This window comes from Oncorhynchus kisutch, linkage group LG8 (genome assembly GCF_002021735.2).
Source record: "Oncorhynchus kisutch isolate 150728-3 linkage group LG8, Okis_V2, whole genome shotgun sequence".
Classification (NCBI taxonomy): domain Eukaryota; kingdom Metazoa; phylum Chordata; class Actinopteri; order Salmoniformes; family Salmonidae; genus Oncorhynchus; species Oncorhynchus kisutch.
Genome location: NC_034181.2, coordinates 22,087,906 through 22,115,209, shown reverse-complemented (window position 1 = coordinate 22,115,209; position 27,304 = coordinate 22,087,906). Strand labels below are relative to the sequence as shown.

Genomic DNA, 27,304 nt, shown 5'->3' with positions numbered 1-27,304 from the left:
CTGTTCCTAGGCCGTCATTGAAAATAAGAATTTGTTCTTAACTGACTTGCCTAGTTAAATAAAGGTCAAATAAAAAAAATAAAACATGTTCCCCTAATGTAGCCTAACAGGGTGGACATTTAAGATTGAAATATACTAACATCATGAAACATTAAAATAGAAATAAAATTAAGTGTTGATAGTTACTTAGCTTTGCACTGTTTTCCTGCCAAAATAATGATTGACACTTCCTGAACATGATGTCATTGTGGGAAGGGACTGTTTTTAAAAGTGGTATTACGACACACTAACAGTGTGGAAAGTGGAATCAGAGACACACAGAAAAAGTATATATTTGTAAAGTATTGATGACAGATATTTTAAGTAGGACTATAAAATCATGAATAAACATTTTGAATATTTAATGGCTCATATTTATATGAGCACCTACCTATAATAGCACCTGCCTACAGCCACAAAAAAACAAAATGGTCAAAATGCATAAAATTCCCTTTCAGATCCATATCTTTGTGTTTTATGTTAAAGAACACCTAACTTTATATTTTAAGCCTTTTGGAAATCACATTTTACACAATAAACAAGAAAAGGCACAACATAACAGGAAGGACCTGGTTCACATGGGCCAGTGGTAGGCAAAGCTGATGGCTGAAAACCGTAGGGAGAAGTCAGAATGGTGCCTGGAGTTTGAGAACTATGTTTGGCCTAGGAGGACAAAAAACACATATATTAAGTGTTTTTTTTATTTGTATACAATATTTTCTTTGCAACACTACAACGACATTTATATTTTGACGACGTAGTTTCAGTGAATGTGCTTCCAATGTAAAATGAGGCAGGCAGACTTACAGACACCTATGAAGGGCCTTTTGTAATAACAACATGGCAGCATTCTCTAGAGGCAGACGCCGGTGGAAACGAACCAACTGCATTCATTTTTTTTATTTTTACGAGAAACTTGACAGACATGGAGTTTGTTGCCATATTGCTAGCTAGTGACAAACGGACAGATTATGATAAATGGATTTCGAATTAATCTCTCAAACAGCGTTTTCTTTTTCTATAGTGGTAACCAATGCCCTGCAAGCTAGCTGTCAGTTTGCCCAGTACCTCGGAATAGTTGAGGTACTTGGCAAGCTGTCAGTGTCAAATATTCCAAATAATGAGTGTCTTTGGTAGAATAACATGCTCTTTTCAAATGCCCTTCATTATGCACTTGTCAGCTTGGTTTCTAGATAAGTAACCTCGTGTACATTCTAAGTAACGTATGTGTTTATGGTGTCAGCATTGACCAATAGAGATCGAATGTCAAGGCATTTGGTTTGTTACAGGGAAATTTGACTATGATCTCTTCGTTATTGGAGGTGGGTCTGGCTTGTTCCAAAGAAGGTGGTGTCTCAATCCCATGATTAAATCATTAGTATTACAAGACGACGTTATTAACTAGTAGGGACTTCACTGTTTGTTCTTGAGGATAGTATACAATCATATGCACCCCAGATGGTTTGTTACCAGGAGGTCTGGCTCTGTGTAAAGGTTTTTATCTAGGATAATGTCTAATCTAATGTGTTAATGCAGCTTTACTGACCATGAAGATTGACCAAAACATTCTGTCCTTTGTTTTCATCGGCTCAGGTAGGACAGAACATTGCTGTGTTAGATTATGTGGAGCCTTCAGTTAAAGGTAAGAGAAATGTACTCATACTGACTGTACATTCCACCAAAAACAGCTTGACTTGAACTGTTGACTTGAAGCATTTCACCTTGCTTGTCTCGGAGTAAACAAACTATGTTGTGAACAATCTGCATTAATATAAACGTTTAAAAATATATCATGCTACCCTTCCAGGTACTAAGTGGGGCATTGGTGGCACGTGTGTGACTGTGGGTTGCATTCCCAAGAAGCTCATGCACCAGGCTGCTTTGCTGGGCACAGCTGTGAAAGACGCCCAGAAGTATGGCTGGCAAATCCCCAGGCCCATCTCCTACGACTGGTACATCAAAATAATTGGGGAAAAGATCAGAATTGGGCTACCTGTGAAAACACATGCGGTATGGCATAGATTCTGTTGTATAACAGGGATTTTACACATGCATACCTGCAGTTTTCAGTAATTTTGTTATGACAACTGCCTCTTAAGTTTCCGGCCTAGTAGACCTGTTGGTACACAGAGGTTACAGCGCTATGATGAATTGTCCATGATTGTCCTCTGACTGAATGGCTGCAGGGCTAACAGGTGTTGCTCTGCCTCTGTGCCCACACTCACAGCAGATGTTCACATTGTGCAACCGAATCTCATATTTAATAGATGCAGTTTCATAGAAAATGGCTTCACATCTTTCCTCCCAAACTTTGTCTTCACTCTCATATGTAATTGTTTTTGCTAGAAAACTGCTTTAACAGTGTAGCTGTGCAGTACTTATCCTTTTTCAGATAAACCCAATGTTTGCACAAGAGCTCTCACAAGTTCTCCTGTGGTGTTTGCATGGTGTCACCATGTTGTTTTCTTTGACAGGAATGTGAAGTATCTGAACATTAAAGGAAGTCTGGTGGATGAGCACACAGTCAAAGGGTTAACCAGGACAGGAAAAGAGGTAATACCACACTACTAGTCAAAGGTTTGGACACACCTACTCATTCAAGGGTTTTTCTTTATTTGTACTATTTTCTACATTGTAGAATAATAGTGAAGACATCAAAGCTATGAAATAACACATGGAATCATGTAGTAACCTTGATGACAGATTTGCACACTTGGCATTCTCTCAACCAGCTCAAACCAGAAGGTGTATCACTGCAGAATGCTGTGGTAGCCATGGAACCAATAATCTCATTTGGACTCATCAGATCAAAGGACAGATTTCCAACTGTCCAACTGCTCGCGTTTGTTGGCCAAAGCAAGTCTATTCTTCTTATTGGTGTCCTTTAATAGTGGTTTCTTTGCAGCAATTTGACCATGAAGGCCTGATTCACAGTCTCCTCTGAACAGTTGATGTTGAGATGTGTCTGTTACTTGAACTCTGTGAAGCATTTATTTGGGCTGCAATTTCTGAGGCTGGTAACTCTAATGAACTTATCCTCTGCAGCAGAGGTAACTCCTGGTCTTCCTTTCCTGTGGTGGTCCTCATGAGAGACAGTTTCATCATAGCACTTAATGGTTTTTGCGACTGCTCTTGAAGAAACTTTGTCTTTTACCAAATAGGGCTATCTTCTGTATACCACCCCTACCTTGTCACAACACAACTGATTGGCTCAAAGCATTAAGAAGGAAAGAAATTCCACTATTTAACTTTTTAACATGGCACATCTGTTAATTGAAATTAATTCCAGGTGACTACCTCATGAAGCTGGTTGAGAGAATGCGAAGTGTGTGCAAAGCTGTCAAGGCAAAGGGTGGCTACTTTGAAAAATCTCTAATCTCAAATATATTTTGATTTATTTAACACTTTTTTTGGGTTACTACATGATTCCATATGTGTTATTTCATAGTTTTGATGTCTTCACTATTATTCTACAATATACAAATAGAGAAAAACCCTTGAATAAGTAGGTGTGTCCAAACTTTTGACTGGTACTGTATTTCAAACTGGAAGTTAATGACAACAAATGTAAATGTTCACCATATTATTATTTTTATTTAAGGACATAATTTCAGCACTGTGGTATTCGTATTTTCCTATTGAAGTCATTATAATTTCTCTCCCCCTTGTCTGGCAGATGACACTGACTGCCAAGGACATTGTGATTGCAGCTGGAGGGCGGCAAAGTACCCCACACATGTAAGTATTAACCTTTACCTCTCTCCATCCTCTCTTTCTACTCCCTCACCTCCAACTCTTCTCTCTCTCTCTGTCCCTCTCTCTGTACCCCCCTTCTCCCTCTGTATGTGTCCTTGCCCAGTAGACAGGGGGAGATATGTCTCCTTCATTGATCCTCCCAGCTGCTGATAACACCACAGTGGATCTGGAGCTTTTGATGGGATGGTGGTGGACAAAACATGGCTCTCTCTGGGTGGAGGAGGGAGGCTGTCTGGGTCTGAGTCTCAAATGGCACCCTACCTGTTCCCTATTCAATACATAGGGTATCATTTGGGATACACTCTGGGACTGCGGCCTCTCATAGGCCTCCCTCCCTGTGGTGTATCACAGGCTGTGACTTACGGTCTGTTGATAACGGACTAACAAAGAACAAAGCCAACCTTCCCCTCCTAATCGTTTGCCAGGAGCTGTATTGACAATATGAATAAAACAGTGTTTGTTGTGTTTACCTGTTGTTTCTACTTCCTGTGTTGTATATCCACGGAGCAATCCAGCACGGCATCACTAGTGATGTTATCTTCTGGCTGAAAGAGGTGCCAAGATGTGAATGGTACATGTGGTGAAACACAGACACACAAACCATACAATGCTGTGACATGTACACAGACAACTCTGTCATAATGATCCATCTAGGACGTTTTAAATGTTCCTGTCACTCACTCCTGACTCAGATTAGCTGTGCGTGTGTGTGTTCAGCAAAGGCGGGACACACACACACACACATCTCCAATCCAGCCATTTAAATCCTGTCATCGCCTGTCTAATTGGTCTCTCCACACCATTTCCACTTGGCACAAAATGGAGGTTGAGTGTAATGTTTGTTTGTGTGGCTGTAATTTAACTATACATGGTGCCAACAGTGAAGAGTTATCTTAGTCACCTACTCATTGATAATCCTTGCTATTATAAATATAATCTACAATAGATTTCCGTCATTTTTCTATCGCAACAACCTATTTGTTACCCCTCTCCAGTTTAGTCAGGGAAATTTTATTTTTCTTGTCAAACTAGGCTGCTGCTCTAACATTCTACCACTAGAGGGCAATATGAACTCATCTTCACAACAAGCCAGCCAGTGGTGGTCTCTGTATGTATGTTTTCCCTGCACTGTCCTTCCCTCTTTCAGCATGTCTCCTAAGCAATTTTCGCAAATATTTGCTCACAGCTTTTTATGTAGCTTTCAAGTGAGTTGCCCCAGAAAGAGCGCTTCAATTCAGGAAACCTTTTGTGAGTGGGACTGTTTGATGTAGTGGAGTGGTTAGGCAGGGGCCTGTTAGTGTAGTCCTCTCTGCCCCTCAGGCTACTAGGGGTTAGCATTAGCAGGTCCTCCCGTGGCTCTCCTCAGACCTATCTCTCCCTGCCTAGGAGGAGCTGTTGTTGAGGAGTTGCTTTGCTCTGTGGAGGGAGCTGAGCTCTCAGCTCAGCAGGTGGGGTCTGAGAGGGTGTTTGGGTTGATCAGCTGGTGGAGGTAGTGGATGGCTCCAGGTGAGTGGTGCCTTTAGAAGGACCGGAGTACACAGCCACGCTCACAAACACGATAGATGGGAAGTGTAGACATGAGTATAAGAAGTTTTATGCTGACTTTTATTGCAGTATATAATGCACTGCATTTCCTTAACTTTTTAATTCTATATTTATTTAAATCAATTCCAGTGCTAAAGGGTAGTGAACCAGGCTTGAAATGTGCTATACTTTCTCATTCTCTAGATCAGTGGTTCTCAAACTTGTTATAGTCCCGTACCCCTTCAAACATTCAACCTCCAGCTGCGTACCCCTCACACTATACGATACATTTATTAAACATAAGAATGAGTGAGTTTCTGTTACAACCCGGCTTGTGGGAAGTGACAAAGAGCTCTTATAGGACCAGGGCACAAATAATAATAATAATCAATCATTTTGCTCTTTATTTAGCCATCTTGCATATAACTTTATTTGTTCATCGTAAATTGTGACCACAGGTTAATGAGAAGGGTGTGCTTGAAAGGATGCATATAACTGTAATGTTGGGTTGTATTGGAGAGAGTCTCAGTCTTAAATCGTTTTCCACACACTAGTATGTGCCTGTGTTTAGTCTTCATGCTAGTGAGGGCCGAGAATCCACTCTCACATAGGTACGTGGTTGCAAAGGGCATCAGTGTCTTAACAGCGCGATTTACTAAGGCAGGATACTCTGAGCGCAGCCCAATCCAGAAATCTGGCAGTGGCTTCTGATATAAATACAATTTTCACAGAACCGCTTGTTGCAATTTGATGACACACTTTTTCAGATATCGGTAAATGGACTGGATGCATGGCATGAAAGGATAACGAATGCAGTTGTTTGTCATCCGTTTCGGGAAATAAATTGCGCACCCAGCTCACTCAGGTGCTTCGCTGTATCACATTTGACATTGTCCATAACCTTGAGTTCATTTGCACACAAATGAATGGACTCCGGAGACGGGCACATCGTGCACCACCACTCCCTAGCATTCTCCTCGCCAATGTCCAGTCTCTTGACAACAAGGTTGATGAAATCCGAGCAAGGGTAGCATTCCAGAGGGACATCAGAGACTGTAACGTTCTTTGCTTCACGGAAGAATGGCTCACTGGAGAGACGCTATCGGAGACGGTGCAGCCAGCTGGTTTCTCCACGCATCACGCCGACAGAAACAAACATCTTTCTGGTAAGAAGAGGGGCGGGGGCGTATGCTTTATGGTTAACGTGACGTGGTGTGGCCACAACAACATACAGGAACTCAAGTCCTTCTGTTCACCTGATTTAGAATTCCTCACAATCAAATGTCGACCACATTATCTACCAAGGGAATTCTCTTCGATTATAATCACAGCCGTATATATTCCCCCCCAAGCAGACACATCGATGGCTCTGAACGAACTTTATTTGACTCTTTGCAAACTGGAATCCATATATCAGGAGGCTGAATTCATTGTAGCTGGGGATTTTAACAAGGCTAATCTGAAAACAAGACTCCCTAAATTTTATCAGCATATCGATTGCGCAACCAGGGCTGGAAAAACCTTGGATCATTGCTATTCCAACTTCCGCGACGCATATAAGGCCCTGCCCCGCTCTCCTTTCGGAAAAGCTGACCACGACTCCATTTTGTTGATCCCTGCCTACAGACAGAAACTAAAACAAGAAGCTCCCCGCGCTGAGGTCTGTTCAACGCTGGTCCGACCAATCTGATTCCACACTCCAAGACTGCTTCCATCACGTGGACTGGGATATGTTCCGTATTGCGCCAGACAACAACATTGATGAATACGCTGATTCGGTGAGCGAGTTCATTAGAACATGCGTAGAAGATGTCGTTCCCATAGCAACGATTAAAACATTCCCAAACCAGAAACCGTGGATTGATGGCAGCATTCGTGTGAAACTGAAGGCGTGAGCGAACCACTGCTTTTAATCAGGGCAAGGTGACTGGAAACATGACCCAATACAAACAGTGTAACTATTCCCTCCGCAAGGCAATCAAACAAGCTAAGCGTCAGTATAGTGACAAAGTAGAATCTCAATTCAACGGCTCAGACACAAGAGGTATGTGGCAGGGTCTACATACAGTCAATCACGGATTACCAAAAGAATAACAGCCCCGTCACGGACCAGGATGTCTTGCTCCCAAGCAGACTAAATAACTTTTTTGCCCGCTTTGAGGACAATACAGTGCCACTGACACGGCCCACAACTAAAACATGCGGACTCTCCTGCAGCTGACGTGAGGAAAACATTTAAACGTGTCAACCCTCGCAAGGCTGCAGGCCCAGACGGCATCCCCAGCCGCGCCCTCAGAGCATACGCAGACCAGCTGGCTGGTGTGTTTACGGACATATTCAATCAATCCCTATCCCAGTCTGTTGTTCCCACATGCTTCAAGAGGGCCACCATTGTTCCTGTTCCCAAGAAAGCTAAGGTTACTGAGCTAAACGACTACCGCCCCGTAGCACTCACTTCCGTCATCATGAAGTGCTTTGAGAGACTAGTCAAGGACCATATCACCTCCACCCTACCTGACACCCTAGACCCACTCCAATTTGCTTACCGCCCAAATAGGTCCACAGACGATGCAATCTCAAACACACTGCACACTGCCCTAACCCATCTGGACAAGAGGAATACCTATGTGAGAATGCTGTTCATCGACTACAGCTCGGCATTTAACACCATAGTGCCCTCCAAGCTCGTCATCAAGCTCGAGACCCTGGGTCTCGACCCCGCCCTGTGCAACTGGGTACTGGACTTCCTGACGGGCCGCCCCCAGGTGGTGAGGGTAGGAAACAACATCTCCACCCCGCTGATCCTCAACACTGGGGCCCCACAAGGGTGCGTTCTGAGCCCTCTCCTGTACTCCCTGTTCACCCACGACTGCGTGGCCACGCACGCCTCCAACTCAATCATCAAGTTTGCGGACGACACAACAGTGGTAGGCTTGATTACCAACAACGACGAGACGGCCTACAGGGAGGAGGTGAGGGCCCTCGGAGTGTGGTGTCAGGAAAATAACCTCACACTCAACGTCAACAAAACTAAGGAGATGACTGTGGACTTCAGGAAACAGCAGAGGGAACACCCCCCTATCCACATCGATGGAACAGTAGTGGAGAGGGTAGTAAGTTTTAAGTTCCTCGGCGTACACATCACAGACAAACTGAATTGGTCCACCCACACAGATAGCATCGTGAAGAAGGCGCAGCAGCGCCTCTTCAACCTCAGGAGGCTGAAGAAATTCGGCTTGTCACCAAAAGCACTCACAAACTTCTACAGATGCACAATCGAGAGCATCCTGTCGGGCTGTATCACCGCCTGGTATGGCAACTGCTCCGCCTACAACCGTAAGGCTCTCCAGAGGGCAGCTGTAACGCATATAATTCACTAGTTTGTATGCAAAGCAGTAATTGTTTCCAAACATCTCCTGCCATGTCACTGATGTGTTGTGAAGCCGTGTTGTTTGATGAAGGCATTGTCTGTATAGTTGTTTTGGCCTTTTCCCCCAGCATTGTCCCAACCATATCCGTGGCAGCAGGAAGAATTAAGTCCTCCACAATAGTATTTGACTTGGCTGTCCTAGCCACTCGGTAGCTCATGTAACGGATGTGAAATGGCTAGCTAGTTAGCGGTGTTCGCGCTAAATAACGTTTCAATCGGTGACGTCACTTGCTCTGAGACCTTGAAGTAGAAGTTCCCCCTGCTCTGCAAGGGCCGCGGCTTTTGTGGAGCGATGGGTAACGATGCCTCGTGGGTGACTGTTGATGTGTGCTGAGGGTCCCTGGTTCGCGCCCGGGTATGGGCGAGGGGACGGTCTAAAGTTATACTGTTACACTCACAATATAAGACGCTTGTAGCACCTTGTTATTAATGTTGTCTTACTTCTCGCTAAAAAAAGCCCTCCTGTGACTTATTTTTCAAATGAGCATGTTTTGTTTCTAAATGTCTGCGCAAGAGTGATGGTTTCATCGAGTTATATGAGAGTACTTTTGCACATATAACACAGTGGCTGAGGAAAGGCACTACTCCCAATATACAGTGGGGCAAAAAAGTATTTAGTCAGCCACCAATTGTGCAAGTTCTCCCACTTAAAAAGATGAGAGAGGCCTGTAATTTATCATAGGTACACTTCAACTATGACAGACAAAATGAGAAAAACAAATCCAGAAAATCACATTGTAGGATTTTTAATGAATTTATTTGCAAATATTTTTTTTCTAATTTTGTCTGTCATAGTTAAAGTGTACCTATGATGAAAATTACAGGCCTCTCTCATCTTTTTAAGTGGGAGAACTTGCACAATTGGTGGCTGACAATACTTTTTCCCCCCACTGTAAGTGAACCCCAAATCAATGTAGTTCTCATCATATTTGCGCCTCTTTGATGGTCCAACGTTCCGGTCTGTTGTTCAGTGCTTTCCCAGGTAAGGGGGCAGTAGCTCTTCGGCTGTATCGGATTCACAACTGTCAGTGTCCATGCTAGCTGGACTAACAACAAATGTAGAATTACTGATGCTAGCATTGGATGTGCTCATGGAAGCAGAACAACTTGTGTCGTCGACAGGTGCAGGTGTAGTACTGCTGGTAGTAGCAGTACTATCTGTAGAGCTGGTATGTCTCTCTGGACGCGGGCCTTAGTTTCTTTTAACCCTTTTATCCATTTTCGCGCAAACGGAATTTGTAGCAGCTACATACGGACCGTTAGTAGAATTCCCGTGAGAGAGTAACAATTAATATGATTGGATGTTCATTATTTGACCTGGCTACCTGTATTTGACATTGTGTTGTTATTTTGCTGAACACTAGATGGTTTAATTTTATTACCGGCAGTGAAACAAGGCTACTCAGGCGAGCAAAAAACACCACCCCGTTGGAAAATATAAATGTACTTTATATTATAAAACAATTTTTGAGAGAGTTTGAAAATGTGAAGCCAAGGGGAATTTTTTTTATATATATATATTTTTAATGTGAATCACAATTTTATTTGGCGCACCCCCGATGGCATTGCGCGTATCCCAGTTTGGGAATATCTGCTCTAGAGAATAGCTGAGGAAATGAGCCTGGGATGAAAAGATGCAACATCAAAAGGAGACAGTGAGACAATTGTAACACACAATCTTTTCTCTCTGTAGTCACAACCATGTTAGGGAGTTGAGTTCTCATCCTATATCTTTCCTTTTGAATTCAGATAAAGTCCGCTGCCTGTAGAACTCTCCCCTCTAAGGAACACTTGTGAAAGAGCACTGTTATTGTGGCGAACATAGGAGACACCGAAGGAGAACAGATTGACTTATCTCTTGTCTGGACTGCTGAAGGTTGGCCCAAGGTTATTAGAGTGAGAGAGCGAGCTTGTGGCAAATTCTTAGCTATCACAGTCAGACATACTCCAACAGTCATTGAAGTGGCTTTGGATCAGGATGTAGCCTATGGAAGCCCTGAGTTTGATTGTGTTATCTTTGTTGTTTGAAAGGCTGCTCCTAGTACTTCCCGTCCTCCAGGGGAGTGGGCAACATTTACTGGGCAGATATCAGTACAGTAAAGTATGTCTTTCCCACTGGAATTTATCCCTCTGTAGTTTTTAGTTACACAATCAGCTCCCCCCCCTGTCTTTCACATCTGGATGCAGTGTTTTTGAGACGCACTTGTGAGTTTGTGCCTCCACCAATGCTTTCAGACACCACCATCCGGATGAGGGATAACAGAACAATCCCAGAGTCTCTCTGAAATACAATATAACCAAGCAGCCAGGGAAAGGAGATGAGAGTGTGGAATCAGCCTAAAGCTCCTGGCCTAATCCCTCCCTAAGCCACCTCACAATGTGCACTAAGTGCAGCTTTGCATTAGGTGGACAGGAGGATCGGGGTACTGACGCTCTTAGCAGTTAGCGCTAGCATGAGTGTGGGGTATGGCTGGGCTTGTGTGTGTGCCCCAGGCACCCTCACCTGCCAGGGCCTGGGCCAGTGTGGAGAGCCATGGATAGGTAGAGGATGGGAAAGCAAGAGAGGCCCGGGCCTCCATGCGGGTGATGGGCGTCACTCAGCGGAGTGATGTGGACTGAGCCATGAACACGGCACACCCCATCCGCAGGGATTAGCCTGAACGCTAGTAGTGAGTGGAGCTCAGGGCTGGATTAGAGGTGTGATTCACCTGGCCCACACACGCACACAGAGACTAGCCCTACCAACTCCGCCACCCCTTTTTGAGTAATAGAACCCCCGAAGTTTGAATAGTACACTTTTAAAAATTGATTTGACACTATTTTAATTAATTTCTTATCTCTATACTGTATCGTGTTTATACTGTAACTCAAATGTTTTGTAGCTTTTAAATATATTTCAGAGATCGTAGAATCTCTCACTACTCATTTACAAATTGATATAGATTTTTTATTTTTTATTTTATTTAACCTTTTATTTAACTAGGCAAGTCAGTTAACAACACATTCTTATTTACAATGCCGGCCAAACCCGGACGACGCTGGGCCAATTGTGCGCCTCCCTATTGGCCTCCCAATCTCGTCCGGTTGTGATACAGCCTGGAATCGAACTAGGGACTGTAGTGACGCCTCTAGCACTGAGATGCGGCACCTTAGCCCGCTCCGCCACTCAGGAGCCCATTGATTCATTGTGTACTGGTGATATTGTGACTTTTCTTGTACAAGTTAAGTTTGGAATAATAGTTTTCCCAAGTCAAAAACCTGAATTTCTCCCCTCTTGTCTTGTGTGTGCTGCAGCAAATGGCAGGGCTGGTGACTGACTACATGGAGGCCTATGGCACCAAGTTCTCCCGGAGGAGTGTCCCCAAGAGACCGGACAAGCTGTCCTCTGGGGCGCTGCAGGTGACTTGGACAGACAAACATACAGGACACCTTTGACTCTGTGCTGTGGGCCGTAGATGAGTGTGTCGGGGAAGGAAGAGAATTGTCCCACAAATTAGTACAGTAATGCCCTAATGTTTGGAAGAAATCACTACTATTTTAGTAGTAGCTGCAATCACGTGTGTTGAGTATGCCACATAACATACAATAAGCTTTGCAAAGACGTATTGGTTAAACCACTAGTCCCCCTTCCCTTTCCAGACATTTGTTTTATTGTCATCTACAAAAGAGTGCAGTGTCAGCAGACGGTGTATCAAGCCTAAAAACAAGGTAATAAAGGGTGAATGATGGAGTCACCAGGGGAAGTGTTAATCACCCAGCCGAGTGCTGGGTCCGGGTCCTGGGCCTGGCTGGGGCGGGGGCAGGATGCAACCAGGCACGGGTCACTGCATTCCCTCCTTTGTTCTCTCGCTCTGCTCTGGGCTTTCCTGCCCGTCGTACCAGCCCTGCGGAAACCAGCCTGCCACGCCACCCAACTCTACCTCCTGCAGCATCTGTCACTGCACGGCTGGCCCTGTCTGTCTGCGGCTCTGTACCCACACCAGACCTCTTTCCCTAGTCCTTTTCTCTCTTTATCACACCATGTAATTTCTCTCATTCCGCCAACCAACACAATGGAGGGAACTTCCGCCTGGCTGCCCGGCAGACGTTTATTTGTGTTGAGATGGTCCCAAAGATGACGCGTTTCCGAAAGCCTGACTACACCCCTCCGCAGTGTGTGACTGTACAGTACCAGCCAGGACAGGCCAGGGCATCTCTCTCTGCCTGTGCGTGTGACAGGGAGCATGTGACATGTGGACCAGGATGTGGGTGATCTTTTGGGAGAGATTACGTTTTTCCCACCCTGGCAGGTTGCAGCTCTCAGAGAGCCCAGGTTCAAACAATGTGGAGGTCAAGGCACAGTGTCCAGTCTGTCGACTGCAGTCAAAATACCAAGACCTTGAGACTCACTGGGATTGGGAAATTGGCAGCAATAATAATATTTGTTATAGAGTTATATTTTGGTGGATGGACATCTTCCTCTGCACTCTCACCCAGTAGGGGGTAAAGCATGACCCAGTAGGGGTAAAGGATGACCCACTGTGTCTACTCTGGGCGGCAGGTAGCCTAACGATTAGAGCTATTGGGCCAAAGGTCGCGAGTTTTAATCCTGAGTCGACAAGGTGAAAAATGTTTCCATGTGCACTTGAGAAAGGCACTTAACCCGAATTGCTCCAGGGTTGCTGACAGCAATGGCAAACCATGGCCTTAAGCCTAACTGCTCTAGGGTTGCCGACTGTAGTGGCAGACCATGGCCTTAACCCTAACTGCTCTAGGGTTGCCGACTGTAATGGCAGACCATGGCCTTAACCCTAACTGCTCTAGGGTTGCCGACTGTAATGGCAGACCATGGCCTTAACCCTAACTGCTCTAGGGTTGCCGACTGTAATGGCAGACCATGGCCTTAACCCTAACTGCTCTAGGGTTGCCGACTGTAATGGCAGACCATGGCCTTAACCCTAACTGCTCTAGGGTTGCCGACTGTAATGGCAGACCATGGCCTTAACCCTAACTGCTCTAGGGTTGCCGACTGTAATGGCAGACCATGGCCGGGCTCCCTTTCTCCGAGGGCGTCCCAGGAAGAGTTGGGATATGCAAAAAAACACATTTCCAATAGGAGAAACATAAGCACCCACCAAAATTATGTAATCAAATCAAGCTTTATTTATACAGCACATTTCAGACATGGAATGCAACGCAATGTGCTTCATAGAAATAAAAGCTGAAATATCTTCTGCACAACAAACATGAGCTAAAAAAAACTAAAGAATAACACAAACTGAACAACTAACTATGGAAAAGCAAAGCTAAACAGATGTTTTAAGATCTTTGTTTAAATATGTCAACAGTTTCAGCCCCCCTCATGTTTTCTGGAAGGCTATTCCAGAGGCTTGGGTTATAATAATTAAAGGCTGCCTCTTGGTCCTCGGCTTTGGGATAGTGAAAAAGACACGTGCTACAGGACCTGAGTGACCTATTGGGTACATAACTTAAAAGCATGTCTGACATGTATTGGGGTGCACATTCGTTCATTGATTTAAAAACCAATAGAAAAGTCTTTAAATGAATTCTAAAACTAACAGGCAGCCAGTGGAGAGACCTTAAAACCGGTGTAATGTCTGGTCTTGGTCAGTACCCACGCTGCAGCATTCTGTATGTTTTGCAGTTGACCAATGGCTTTCTTGGGAAGACCAGACAGGAGAGCATTACAGTAGTCAAGCCTGCTTGTAATAAAAACGTGGGTAGTCTCTCTGTATCAGCCCGAGAGAGATGCCTGCACCTTGGTAGTGTTCCTCAGGTAGTAAAAAGCTATTTTGGTCACATCCCTGTGTGATTTTAAATTTTGCTCAGAATCTAAAATAACACCTTGGTTTTTATCTTTATTGCCCGTCATGTAAAATGTGCAGCCTAGATTTCCTCTGTGCTTTGGCTCCAACAATGAGTACCTCAGTCTTGTCTTGATTTAGCTGGAGGAAGTTGTGAGCCATCCAAGTATTTGCACCACTGATATAGTCTAATAAATGATGAGTGAACCTAAAATTCTCTGGTGACATGTAAAGCTGTGTATCATCTGCATAGCAGTGAACATCAATGCTCTGCTTTCTGATAACTTTGCCAGAGGGTAACATACATTGCTCATAAAAATAAAGGGAACACTACAGGCTGATCCAACTTTGATGTAACGTCCTTAAAACAAGTCAAAATGAGGCTCAGTAGTGTGTGTGGCCTCCACGTGCCTGGATGACCACCCCCCCCTACAACGCCTGGGCATGCCCCTGATGAGGTGGCGGATGGTCTCCTGAGGGATCTCCTCCCAGACCTGAACTAAAGCATCCGCCAACTCCTGGACAGTCTGTGGTGGATGGAGCGAGACATGATGTCCCAGATGTGCTCAATTGGATTCAGGTCTGGGGAACGGGCGGCCAGTCCATAGCATCAATGCCTTCCTCTTGCAGGAACTGCTGACACACTCCAGCCACATGAGGTCTAGCATTGTCTTGCATTAGGAGGAACCCAGGGCCAACCGCACAAGCATATGGTCTCACAAGGGGTCTGAGGATCTCATCTCGGTACCAAATATGGCAGTCAGGCTACCTCTAGCGAGCAAATGGGGGGCTGTGCGGCCCCCCAAAGAAATGCCACCCCACACCATGACTGACCCACCGCCAAACCGGTCATATTGGAGGGTGTTGCAGGCAGCAGAATGTTCTCCACGGCGTCTCCAGACTCTGTCACATGTGCTCAGTGTGAACCTGCTTTCATCTGTGAAGAGTACAGGGCGCCAGTGGCGAATTTGACAATCTTGGTGTTCTCTTGCAAATGCCAAACGTCCTGCACGGTGTTGGGCTGTAATCACAACCCCCACCTGTGGACGTTGGGCCCTCATGCCACCCTCATGGAGTCTGTTTCTGACCGTTTAAGCAGACACATGCACATTTGTGATCTGCTGGGGGTAATTTTGCAGGGCTCTGGCGGTGCTCCTCCTTGCACAAAGGCGGAGGTAGCGGTCCTGCTGCTGGGTTGTTGCCCTCCTACTGCCTCCTCCACGTCTCCTGATGTACTGGCCTGTCTCCTGGTAGCGCCTCCATGCTCTGGACACTACGCTGACAGACACAGCAAACCTTCTTGCCACAGCTCGCATTGATGTGCCATCCTGGATGAGCTGCACTACCTGAGCCACTTGTGTGGGTTGTAGACTCCGTCTCATGCTACCACTAGAGTGAAAGCACCGCCAGCATTCAAAAGTGACCAAAACATCAGCCAGGAAGCATAGGAACTGAGAAGTGGTCTGTCGTCACCACCTGCAGAACCACTCCTTAATTGGGGGTGTCTTGCTAATTGCCTATAATTTCCACCTGTTGTCTATTGCATTTGCACAACAGCATGTGAAATTTATTGTCAATCAGTTGCTTCCTAAGTGGACAGTTTGATTTCACAGAAGTGTGATTGACTTGGAGTTACATTGTGTTGTTTAAGTGTTCCCTTTATTTTATTGAGCAGTGTATATAAACTGAACAGTACCGGACGCAAAATCAAACCTTGTGAAACGCCACATGTGATATGTATTTGCTCTGAGTTAAGTTCACCAAGAGCGACAAACTCTCTTGACCGGTTAAATAGGCCCTAAACCAATGTAGAAGTGGACCGAAGAGGCCAACCCACCTCTTCAGTCTGTCCATATGGAAATCATGGTCAATAATGCAGCACTTAAATCTAAGAGTACAAGGACAGAGAGCTGTTTGGTATCTGTGTTGGCTCTAAGATAATTTACCACTTTAACTAAGGCTGTCTCTGTGCTGTGGTGGGCACGAAAACCAGATTGGAATTTTTCTAAAATACAGTTGGCACTTAACTTATTTAACGGTTTGAACACCATTTTTTTCTCCAGAATTCAGCTTAGGAATGGAAGGTTAGAGTGGCTGAAAATTGCTAGGAGTTGAATAATCTAGATGACCTTTCTTCAGAATGTGTTTCACCATAAGTTTTTAGTGCAGAGGGGAAAGTGCCTGTGAACAGGGAGTGATTAACAATATCTTGCAGTTTTTCAGATTTGGAATTAAAAACAGTTAAGAAAATGTAGTTCTTATCTCTGAAATATGACAAAAACTTATCACATTTAGATGTGGAGGAAAGTTCACAGGTTTGCGGGGGTAGGATTTATCATGCAATCAATGGTCGAGAAGAGCGCTCAAATTATTTTTGATTTAAGAGTGATGAAGTTAGAATTTAGAAATTTAATAGTGATGAAGTTAGAAATTTGCCCGTCTGGCTTTTCTAATTGCCTTGTTATATATCCCAAGTTACTCTCTCAGAATATCATAATCGACCTGCAACGACTCCACTTCTGCTCTGCCTTTCTGCAATTTCTCTGTAATTGATTAGTTTCCTCACTCATCCAAGGTTCTCTCTGTTTTGATTCTTTTTCAACTTTACTGGATCTATGGCATCAGTGGTTGCCTTTAATTTGCTATTAAAGCTATCAACTAAATCATAAGAAGAAGACAGAATAGGTGGCGGAGTATTGTTCATACCCTCATTAAAATGGGGCGGCAGGATGTAGCCTAGTGGTTAGAGCATTGGACTAGTGGACTAGTAACCGAAAGGTTGCAAGTTCAAATCCCCGAGCTGACAAGGTACAAAATATGTCATTCTGCCCCTGAACAGGCAGTTAACCCACTATTCCTAGGTCGTCATTGAAAATAAGAATTTGTTCTTAACTGACTTGCCTAGTAAAATAAAGGTAAAATAAAAAAATTCAAAATCTGTAGCAACTTCAGAGGTAAGATTGTGTTTCTTAATAATGCATTCAGTATTACCCTGTGCTATGGGCAACAAGGTAGTAAAAAATACACAGTGGTGATCCGATAAAGTAACATCAACAATAGAGGACATGTCAATAGGAAGACACTTGGTAATAACCAGGTCCAGGGTATAGCCACGGTTATGGGTGGGCCCAGTAACATGTTGGATAAAGTCCATAGAGCTCAAAAGATTCATACATTCAATGGCCTTTGAGTCAGTCGCTTTGTCAACATGAATATGACAATTATTATTATTGGTTCTAATAGAAATATTACCTTTTTTTTTTTAAACGTCTGATTACAACCCTACATTACTACCTTACAGTGTAGGCTACAGTCTGTGGGCTTTACCCTGGTGTGCTCATGCAGGTCAGTGAGTACATCCTCTCCTTTGAAGTGTGGCTGTCTGACTGTGGGAGTTATGAGTGGGCCTCTCTCCACTTCCCCAATGTGCCCTTTACACTACAGGTCAGACTGGGTCTGTGCCCTCCTCAGTGGAGCTATAAAAGACCGTGGGTATGTCATGACTCTCCACCCTTTTCTCAGTGTGCACTTGCATTCTTCCCATCATGGATTTAACAATGGTGGAAACTAGTGATGCACCAATTACATTTTTAGCCGATATCCGATATTTTCCTTGCCAAAAAAACGATACTGATATTTAAAAAGTTTGCGGCCTTAAGCATTCTAGTACAGTTAACACACAAAAACATGGACGCAGCGGTTTAAGGCACTGCATTTCAGTGCAAGAGGCGTCACTACAGTCCCTGGTTCGAATCCAGGCTGAATCACATCCGGCTGTGATTGGGAGTCCCATAGGGCAGCGCACAATTGGCCCCGCGTTGTTAACTGACTTGCCTAGTTAAATAAAGGTTACACACACACACACACACACCACACTGACCAAAACGTTATTTTGTTGGCATTTACGTGTGTCCCCATTACCAGTAAAACATAATCAAAACCTATTTCTTTCACTTACTTGCAGTTTCCTTGTTCTTTTGTTCAGTCGTTTCATTCTCAACCAGGATTCTCATACTATGGAACGCCGTTTGGGTCTTTGCATGTCAAATAACACTATTTGACGTGTCAAATTAGCTTGTTGACCAATCAGGACCTGAATATGACTGCACATCACAATAATTTCACTCGTTCATAAAAATGTTTACGTAGTTATTGCACATTGATTACACTTTCACTCGTATTTCACAACTATTCATCGATACGCATGCTATGGTGCTGGTGAAGTTGTCTCGCGCACCTACAGTGCTGGTCAGAAAAGAAAGCTAGCTAGCTCATGGATGCAAACAATGTTCTTCCCCCAAAACATAGCAAAACGACAATCTGTTTCAGTAGCTATAGTTAGCTAGCTATATATCTAGGTATCGTCATCTAAAATAACCATAATTTATAACACAGTTCTTATTTGATTTATGGTGGTCGGACCCATCAATGTGAAGCTAGCCACAATAAGGATTAGCAACAATAGTGGACTTTGCAGTTAGCCTTTAAAATAAAAGTATGTCATTGACAGTGATACAAATAGTAGAATTATGCCATAATTGAATAGATCTTAAAAAACGAGGCTGGAATGTTATATAAAATCAACAAAAATAAATACATTTAGCAATCTGTTGAAATCACACTGGATGTATTCTACTTTAGAATTGCAATGGGGGCATACTTATTTCACTGTACAGCCTTACCAATGGATTGTGGATCAATGACATGGGGTATCAGTTTACTCAGTGACACCCAGACATCATTAGTGTCGTAGCTCTTGTTGCGTGACTCTGAGACAACTGTGAATTGAGCCACTATTGTCAACCTATGTGTATTGAACACTATTCCAGAGAAAAAACAATATTGCGTGGATGTTTTGGAGTCTGATAACTCTGAGGAGGACGTTGGGAAAATATATTGTGGTATTTAGTAGACTGGTACCCCATTTCATTGACCACCAATCCTTAGGTAAAGCTGTACAGTGCAATATGAATGTCAATACACACAATAGGCTGACTGGGGAGGTGATTTCACAGTCACAGCCTCGCCATAAGAGCTACAGCGCTAATATTTGCCTAAACTCTACAATCGTGTTCTGTGGGTGTCACCGAGTAGACTGATACCCAATTTTATTGCTTTATATTCCAACCTTGTTTAACATTATCTAGTCTAAATATGGCATGATTCCACCAATTGTAACCTCCTGCATCATTGTCAGAGGTACTTTTATTTTGAAGGCAAACCACAAAGTCCACTATTGTGCCTAATCCTTATTGTGCCTAGCTTCACAACACATCCCGGTCTGGTCGAGCCTCGCTAGCCAGCTGAAGCTAGCTGGCTGCTTATAATGTTAGCTTTGGGCAACAGGGTTAAGCAGCTGGCTAGCTATTTATTTTCATGAACTCAAGTTTACCTAGCTAATACTTACTCACAAGGATTCCTAAATTATTGCTAAGAATAATGAAAATGACTGCAGTTTCTACTGGTAATTGTTTTCAGGCTGGTTGTATTGGTGCTAGCTAGGTACGAAGTTAAAGCTAGCTAGCTACCCCAGAAGTTGCGGTCGAACAAATTATGCTTTATTCCCTACGCTGTATTGTAAACCCATCGTTCGTGGCCGGAGTTTGCAGACTTTTTTGTACAGCTTTGACAGTGCTACTGACAGTAGTGGTGGCGCTTGGCTTGCAAATTCAGAACACACAACATTCTATAATAGAACTGTGTTATTTGACGTGTCAAATTAAAAGCTTATTTAACGCGTCAAATAGTGTTTGACATATCTTTTTTTACATGCAAAGACCCAAATGGCGTTCCATAGCATGTCGTGAAGCTAATAACAGTGATACTAATACTGTGTAACTCCGGTAGGGCAACGTGTACCGGTGCTCGACCATATGGCGCAAGCCAACATCACCCACGACAGAGTTGATTGTCAAGGGCAACGAATTCCATTGTCTTGGTGTTAATGGATTTCGCCTTTGAGTTGTCTCGCAGAAATATTGATTGCTCGATCCACACAGCAGACATTGTGGGCTTGGTTAGGAATGCTGTGTTGCACGTGTAGTGCAAAGTTTTACGTGGCTTCATTACAACATGTACCTACGTTTATATAGGTATGCACATCAGCTTTGACATCGGTTTTGCATATCGCCGTTAAACTAGACATCTGGCCGATACCGATGTTGGCATTTTTTAGCTAATATCGTCCAATTCTGATATGTTCACCAATATATCGTGCATCCCGAGTGGAGACTCCCTTTAACCAATGATTACACTTGCATTAATTCATGCTTTTAAATCAACTGATGGGAAGTGTGCAAGTGCAAACTTTAGGGAAAGGGTGGAGAATCAGGACTCAGACAGTGAGCTTCTCTGAGGGAGGGATTCGTGGCTGTTGGTGGGACTGCCTGTTCCAGTCCTCTAGCTATAGCTAGGCTACATCCTTCTCCATGCACAGCTTCCACAGCCTGACCGTCCTCAGGGCCGCACCTAGACCAATTGGCCAATAGCACAGATACGGAAACAGCCTATTTCCTCTAGGTGTACCATGTTACTTTTCTCTCCTACGTATATGTCTGTTGTCCCCAACACCTTTTCTTTCTCAAATTTTGAGGGACACAGAAAGAGGTTGAAGACTGTGTGAGGGTGTCAGGGGTTGGTATATGCCTCCATGGGAACTGAAGTGCCAAGATGTGAAGCCTCGGAGTCTCCCCACACTCTGACAAACAGAAAAGTATATCTGAGGCAAAGTACAGAATCTCATTCAATCATCTCTTATTCTCATTTTAGGCCTTTGAACATAATGCCTTCTCAGAAACCCCTTTTTCTAGACAAAATAATCTATTTCCCAAAAAGTCATTCTTTCTGACTTCCTTCTCTTGTCTTTGTTCACTTGATTGATTTGCTAAACCACCATGTACAGTAGTTGGTCTCATTTCAAGTCGTGCCAGAAAGCTTGTTGTGGCTAATTAGCTGGTTGGTCTTGAGATTTCCTCTGTGTGCCACAATAGTCTTTGTTCAGTGTGGTCCTATCAGGCCTGCCTGTCATTGGCTCTCATTGCCCATTATGTGTGGCTCCACACTCACTGAAGGCTCTTATCAGGAGAACCTCTGTTGTTCTGTCTCACCACACAATGGATCAGTGGCGCTCCAACAGTCTCCAATCATAGACAGAGAAACCTAGAAACGCAGGAAATGCCAGACTAGAGTGGCTCTTGTAGTTTAGTCTATACATAGAGAGAGCAGAGTGGTCACTAGTCTAGGATAGCCCACCTGACTCCAGTCTCTGTGGTGGTTGGTAGAACTGGGCTGTGATTTGGTAGAACTGTGCTGTGATAGCAAAGTGGGGCTAGACCTCCTAAGAACAACCTTTTTTTGTAAATACAACTTGCTATAGTGTCTAACTATGCACTGTCTATTAGCCAGGTATGCATGCAGTGTACAATCCCCTGGTATACATTTACATTTGTTTAATACTTTGAGAAAGGCAGCCATGACAGGGAGAGATCCCTGTGTTAGACCTACTCTGTGTAGTTGAACACTGGTGACTGCATGGTCCTGCTTGACTAGCCTAGTGCAGCTCTTCCAGGAAAACAGCTACAATGAGCCTTACTGCCTGTCTCTGAGCCTTACTGCCTGGGGGCGGTTGTCCGATAGCATCTATGTGGGTACCTCTGGGCACTACCGGGGAGGAGTTGGGGAAGTTATTTTGTTACCCAGGCAGGGAATGAGAAGGTGAGGCAGTGAGGGGGAAGTAGAGAGAGCCTCGACCGGGGCCCAGCCTGGTGGCAGGGGTGCTTGGTGCTCCCCGTCACCATAGAGACAGACAAGCATCAACAGCATCAGTCAACTGTCCTGCAGGAAATGGGAGAAATGACACCCAGGGATCCTCCCTATCCCCCGCCTGCTCATTATTCACTCCCCGCCAAAAGACAAGCCACTCTCCCCCTCTCATAGCTGTTCATGTGTTTTCTTTTCTAATTCCTGGATAAGATCTCTCTCTCTGTTGGATGAAGAGTAGCAGGACCTGCCTTAAACGTAAACCCGCTAGCGTGCCAACTGAATGGTATGTGTTATGAACACTGAGCAGTCAGAGTTTTTCTAAGAATCCAAGATTCTTGTACCCTCCCCTCTTTATCAATGTGTAATGTAATATTAAGTGTCTGACTGTGTTTTCCTCTGCTTGACCATCGGCAGAGCTTCTGAAACCAAATCTCTCAACCTGGAGAAAGTTGGCGTCAAGCTCAGCAAGGAGTCTGGGAAAATAATTGTGGCTGCCGACGAATCCATATCCGTGCCGAACATCTACGCTTTTGTTGATATCGGTGAGGTAGGTGTTGATCATGTCCGTCATCCTAACAGTATACTCACCCAGCCTTACAATGCCAACATGAACCTCTTCAGGAATGTATGGACATCTGAAATAAAACCTACAGTTGCCCAAATAAGTCTACCAAGGTGACACTGTAGGAAAGAAACCTACGGTGTGCAAGAAGTTGAAGTGGTACTGTAGTTCACTCTTCAATCCCAAATGAATGTGCTAGATGGGCACCATATCATTTTAGATGTTGCTTGTTTTTAAATTTGAGATTTAGTCATGAAGCTGGATCTAAACAACAGATTTTTGTGCATCTGTAACTTTATTCATTATTCACGATTCATTCAAGATTATCCACATTAATGTAGAAGTGATTAGAAATATATTCCTAAAATAAGTGACTCAACAATGACACAATACATTATTTACCATTCATTTCTATTGGGCACAAAATAATCTGAAACCCAACCAAAACAAACAGCAAACGCATCCAACAAGTTTGTAGAGTCACAACCTTGATGTAATCTTTGTGTGCTTGGAGTATGGGACCATGTTTCACTGTCCCAATACTTTTGGAGCTCACTGCAGCTGGATCTACACAGAGATCTCCTTTCTAACTACTGTACTGCTGTATCACAATACTCTGTCTACTTGTATTAAATGTCAGTCCTGTCTTTTCATTTGGCCAGCTATGGGTTTGCTAACTAAAACAGGCCTCTCCAGACTGTTAGTTTGTGACACAGTCACTTTTAGTCCTGATGCCTGTCATCTTTTCACATACTGGGAGAATTATTAAAAGGGGGTGGATTGATATTAATTCGATATGTCCAAACGGAGCACCTTTTTGTGTTGAGATGTTGAAGAGCACTTGGCACTGCCAAGAAACTCATATCTATGACGCAGATCGGGATGGTGTGTAAACACAGGTACTCAAATATCACCACACACATTCAGACAAACTCACGAACACACACGCTCACCTCCAGTGCCAGAGGAGCTGTCTTGGACAACAGGATGTGCAACAGTGGTGGTAATCAAACAGGTTGCTGATGACTTAAGTTATGCTTTCAGAGAGGATTCACCCTGCAGCTCTGCAGTTTTCTTTGTTAGAGTATTTCAGTGTTTTTCTAGAGGACATTTATCTGGCGTAAATCCAGACCCACAGTTTGCAATTCAAATAACATCCTATTCCCTATATAGTGCACTACTTTTGACCAGAGCACTATGGGAATAGAGTGCCATTTGGGTCTGGGTTACTGGGTCACTAGGTTACCTGCCACAGCGGCAGGTAACCTAGTGGTTAGAGCGTTGGACTAGTAACCGAAAGGTTGTAAGATTGAATCCCTGAGCTGACAAGGTAAACATTGTTAATCGACCATCATTGAGAATAAGAATTTGTTCTTAACTGACTTGGCTGTTTAAATAAATAAAATATTCTAATCCTTGTCAGTACATTACAGTTCAGTGAGAAGCAGCATGTTGTTAAATCAGTTAGGTGGAGTGGGGAAGATTCTTGAGCGAATACAAAAGCTATGATTGTTTTTCAATGTGCTAAGCAATTTAGAAACCTTTAGTCAATGCCATTGTAATGATTGTGTGTTCAAGACTGTACTCTTTTATTCTGAATGCAATTCTGCAAGTTAACAAAATTCCACTTAGAACTTACGCTATGAATCTGCACTTACCCTGCCTATTCTTACCCTGCCTATTCTTACCCTGCCTATTCTTACCCTGCCTATTCTTACCCTGCCTATTCTTACCCTGCCTATTCTTACCCTGCCTATTCTTACCCTGCCTATTCTTACCCTGCCTATTCTTACCCCGCCTATTCTTGCCCCGCCTATTCTTGCCCCGCCTATTCTTACCCCGCCTATTCTTACCCCGCCTATTCTTGCCCCGCCTATTCTTGCCCCGCCTATTCTTGCCCCGCCTATTCTTACCCCGCCTATTCTTGCCCCGCCTATTCTTGCCCCGCCTACTCTTGCCCCGCCTACTCTTGCCCCGCCTACTCTTGCCCCGCCTACTCTTGCCCCGCCTACTCTTGCCCTGCCCTGCCTATTCTTGCCCCGCCTATTCTTGCCCCGCCTATTCTTGCCCCGCCTACTCTTGCCCCGCCTACTCTTGCCCCGCCTATTCTTGCCCTTCCTATTTGCTTGTAAATATCCATTGCTATTTATTTTTCATTTATATGTTTTATGACTGTTGCAATATGACTTGCCTCTCTGAGGACATTGTTTTGAGGCTGCAGGTTTGTCTACACAGTAACTCACAGGCACAACTGTCCACTCTCTCTAAATAGCCGAAGGGCCTGTGTTAGGAAGGTGGACTCTGTGACTGTGTGACATAGCCTGCATACATTTAAGCGCATACAATATGCATGCATGTACACTGTCTATTTGTCTGCTTCCCTCTCTCTGTCCTGTCACTCATTAGTGTTCTGTGTTCCCAGTGTTGTCCTGAGTTGACCCCCACCGCCGTTAAGACAGGGAAGCTCCTCCAGACCAGACCAATGAGCTCATGAACTACGACAACGTGAGTAGACATCCAGCACGCACACACACACACAGTACACACACACGCCATAGACACAAACCACACACACGTACACATACCGTACACACACAGTACACACACCATACACACACACACAGTACACACACACTATACACACCATGCACACACACACACAGTATACACACCATGCACACACACACACCATAGACATACACATACATGCACATACACAAATACAGCACACATGCACACACACCATAGACACACAGTACACACACACGCCATACACACCACACACACATGTACACACAGACAGTACACCTGATCTGTACCTCTCCACAACTTTTTCCCTGGCCTGTTTGGAGAGCTCCTTGGTCTTCATGGTGCCCCTTGCTTGGTGTTGTTGCAGACTCTGGGGCCTTTCAGAATAGGTGTGTGTGTATATATACTGAGATCATGTGACTGATCATGTGACACTTAGATTGCACACAGGTGGACTTTATTTAACTAATTATGTGACTTCTGAAGGTAATTGGTTGCACCAGATCTTATTTAGGGGCTTCATAGCAAAGGGGGTGAATACATATGCACACACCAATTTTTCTTTTCACTTTACCAATTTGGACTGTTTTGTGTATGTGCATTTCATGAAATCCAACTAAAAATTCATTTAAATTACAGGTTGTAATGCAACAAAATAGGAAAAACGCCAAGGGGAATGAATACTTTTGCAATGCACTGTACAGTACACGCCATAGACACACACATACAGTACACGCCATAGACACACACATACAGTACACGCCATAGACACACACATACAGTACACGCCATAGACACACACATACAGTACACGCCATAGACACACACATACAGTACACGCCATAGACACACACATACAGTACACGCCATAGACACACACATACAGTACACGCCATAGACACACACATACAGTACACGCCATAGACACACACATACAGTACACGCCAGTTTTCCCTTTTCCCCAGACCCTAAACCTTAACTTTAATTGTAACCCTCACCTTAAACCCTAAGTCTAAAATAGCCCTTTTCCTTGTGGGGACCGGCAAAATGTCCCGAATTGTTTGAATGTTCCTTGTTTTATTATCCTTGTGAGGACTTCTGGTCCCCACAAGAATAGTAAAATCTAAAACACACACACACACACACTACTCCCATGCTTTCCCCCATCTCTCCACAGCTTGTCTGTATGAGACCTTTTGAAGCGTTTGTTTTCCGTTTCTGTGGAGTGTGATTTTAATGCCTAGTTGTTTTCCCTGGATTATGCAGCCTGGTCTGACTCATATGGTTTTAATGGTACACACTGCACGTCTGCACCCTTTTCCAAATGTTAATTCCAAAACTATTCATAATGCTTAAATGCCAATTGTTTGGGTTCTTCGTCTCTTTCCTTTTTTTTTGTGGTATTTTGTAGCTTTGTTCTGTGACCACTTTATTGTGCTTATTGTAGATGTTGGAAGATCCAGTAGGTGACAGGCCTGAAGTATGGCTCTGCCTATCTATCCTGCTATAACTTTGTTGTATTTAGGGTTGCAAATGGTTGGAAACTTTTCGGAAATTTTCCATGGTAAGTTAAGCCCTGGAATTTGGGGGAATTTCGCTTAAATTCATCAGAAAAGTTAGCTTATAACAGTGAACCTTTTTTTGTGGGATACACACAAGGCAATTCTAGGTCTTGTGGCATATTTTGGTTAAACTATCCCCAATTCAATGGAATTGCAACCCTCTGCATGCACAGTGTATTCTTCCATCACATGTGCAGTGAACTCTTCCATCACATGTACAGCTGATTTTCAAGATCTTGCACACTAATGATATGCTATTGAGCCCACACTACTACACTGTCTGAGGCAAGGACTACATGCTTTCTGGTAAGTTTTGATTACAATACTGGGTGGGGTG

General features: G+C 43.9%; 1 pseudogene; it reads left to right on the top strand.

Moving 5' to 3' along the window:
* The first annotated feature begins 769 nt into the window (after window positions 1-769).
* LOC109896073 (thioredoxin reductase 2, mitochondrial-like) overlaps window positions 770-27,304 on the top strand; it is a 33,631-nt pseudogene continuing 7,096 nt past the window's right edge.